Consider the following 2,496-nt stretch of genomic DNA (forward strand, 5'->3'; position numbering starts at 1 on the left):
TCCCGCCCCCCAACTACTGCTTGAAACAGGGATTTCAGTTTTAGCAGTCTGGAGTACAAAATTTAGCCTTAAAGTCTACAGTTCTTCCAGGATGAAGTTTGTAAACCTTTTATTGTCTTCTCATCTGTCACGTGCCAAGCTGTCTCCAGATAAACAGATGAGTGCAAACACCCTGTGGACCAAAGGTAAGGCTGAGTGACATAAGTCAAAGATCCTAGCCAAAGTCTTAGTAAAGGAGGCTGATACCTGTTTGGATCAACAGATGTTTGGAGACCCTAGCTGAAGGCATTGTCTTTCCTGCTTCATTTGAGTTACTTGTGTGTGGAAATACAGTGCATATTTTGCAGGAGTAGAGGGAGGAAAGGAAGCCTGATTCATCAGACAGGCAGGACCTATGTACATGTGGCTATAAAGGGAGAAGACATTCAGGTAGGTCAACAGGATAGCTTTCCTATTGGGAGCTGGGACACATCAACACATGAGCATGTGGTATCTTCCTTGTTGGTGGTTTTTTGGACCCATACAGACATAGGCGTGACTGACTTGATCCAGTGTCAACAGTAATGTTGCTTTCCCTCCCAGGCCCATTTCCTATTTCAATTTCCTGTTTCAGTTTCCTATTTTACTATTTCTTCAGTGTCCTCCTAACTTTTACTTTCTCCAGCTTGTCTCTGACTTTTTTCAAGACCAAGTTTTTGGTGAAGTGTGACCTACTTCAAGGATGTGCTCAGTGACTCATAGACTCTTCTCTGACCAGCATTTCTCTCTGTCCTATGTCCAATTATTTTTGACCAAAAGGCATGCCTTCCATCTAAATGTATGCTCAGTGACTTATAATGTACCTAAGACTATGATCCCTTAGCATGATCCAAGCAAATTTTATCAGATTTTCTGTATTTGTTTATATGCATCGTTAGCAGGAGACAGCACTGAACAACTCTTAGATGTAGAAAATGGCTATCATGTAGAAGATACCAATCTGTATTGCTGCGTTTTATCTTGGCCCAAACTATTTAATTAGTTCTGACTTGAATCCTACAATTTCTTTTCTCCAGCACTCCCACAATATGCTACAAATCAAGTGAAATACCCAACAAAATAGTGTCAGTGCGGTTGGGGTTTTGTTTTTGCTTTGCTGTTGTGATTAAGCCAGCGTTCTCACTCATTACAACTGAAGGAATCCAATCCAAAGTTCTGTCATCTTGGAAAAAAATGAGGAAAACAACACAAAAAATAAGCAAAATAAAGTAACTTCTCATCTGATGCACTCCATTGCATAGAAACAGATGGAATGTGCAGTTAAGTGGCAGTTAGCACTACTGGCTTTTCTTTTACTGCATTTGAGATCTATTTTGTTCTAGCAGAATGTGGGAATTGATCAAATCAGATCTGTTCCCTTTCTAGTTCAGTGTCTTGACTCCTGAAGGAAAAAAGCAGGAAATCCTGTGGTAAGCAGGAAGAGAATAATCTGTCCCTAATGAACATCTCACTACTCCATTTTGATGATGTCTGTATGCACAGAAGCAGGAGTCCTGCCTCTTTCACATTCTTTTTATGTACAGTAGTATGTTACAGTACTTTTGCTACAGATTCTATTTTAAATTTTACTGAACTCTTGGTGTCTCTGATGGGAACTGACAAGTAAAATATTTTTGTGTTAAAAAATTTGTTATTTTATTATCCTAACAAGAAATACTTCCTGAAAGTTAGTTGTGTGATCTCTGTTATTCTTCTGTTGTTCACAAAATGCATTTTTCATATATATAAAATAATGTCAAGAATTCCAGTTGATTCATTTCAGCTAGAATGCTTAGGAAAAAATTGTCAGCTGTCGGAATAAGAAGAGATGTGCTTCTCTTCTTCTCAAATAATTTGACTCTTTGAATAGTTGGTGTAAATGTAAATATGCCTCAGCTTGATTCCTGAGTTCTCTGTTGACTTTATACTTCTATTAATGAAGAGATTAGCTCAGTCTAGCCAACGGTACATGCATGATTTCCAAATCTAAGTGAAATGTGTCTCTTTACAGCTGTTCTGTTAAGTTCTTAGTAGTGTACAAAGAGAGAAATATATTTATCAGCTATGCCTCAAATTAATTTAGCTTGTGTTGAAAATGTTGGACTGAAATTTTAACTTTTCTCTGCATCTGAAGGAAATCATATTAAACTACTGGGCCAAATGATGTTTCAAGTCTTTGTGGAATAATTTAGACTGAAGTCACCAAAGACTTCTAGCAGAGATGATGCAGTAAAAGGAGTGGTAGTTTTGGTCTGTATGAACCAGTAGATAATTAGAAGGCAAGCTCCTTAAAGCAATGACTCTTTGATGTGTTATTTCCAGAGAAAATGTTTTCCTCTGCTTAGACTCTTCAGGACCTCAGGTATATGATTTTTAAAACCACGTGATTTAAATAAAAATATTCATGCAGAAGTAGAAAGGATTAGGTTTCTCATAGGTAAATAAACATACAGCACTAAAAGCGTGTTGCCTGCAGGA

This window comes from Athene cunicularia (assembly GCF_003259725.1).
Source record: "Athene cunicularia isolate RWA chromosome Z unlocalized genomic scaffold, athCun1 chrZ_part2, whole genome shotgun sequence".
Classification (NCBI taxonomy): domain Eukaryota; kingdom Metazoa; phylum Chordata; class Aves; order Strigiformes; family Strigidae; genus Athene; species Athene cunicularia.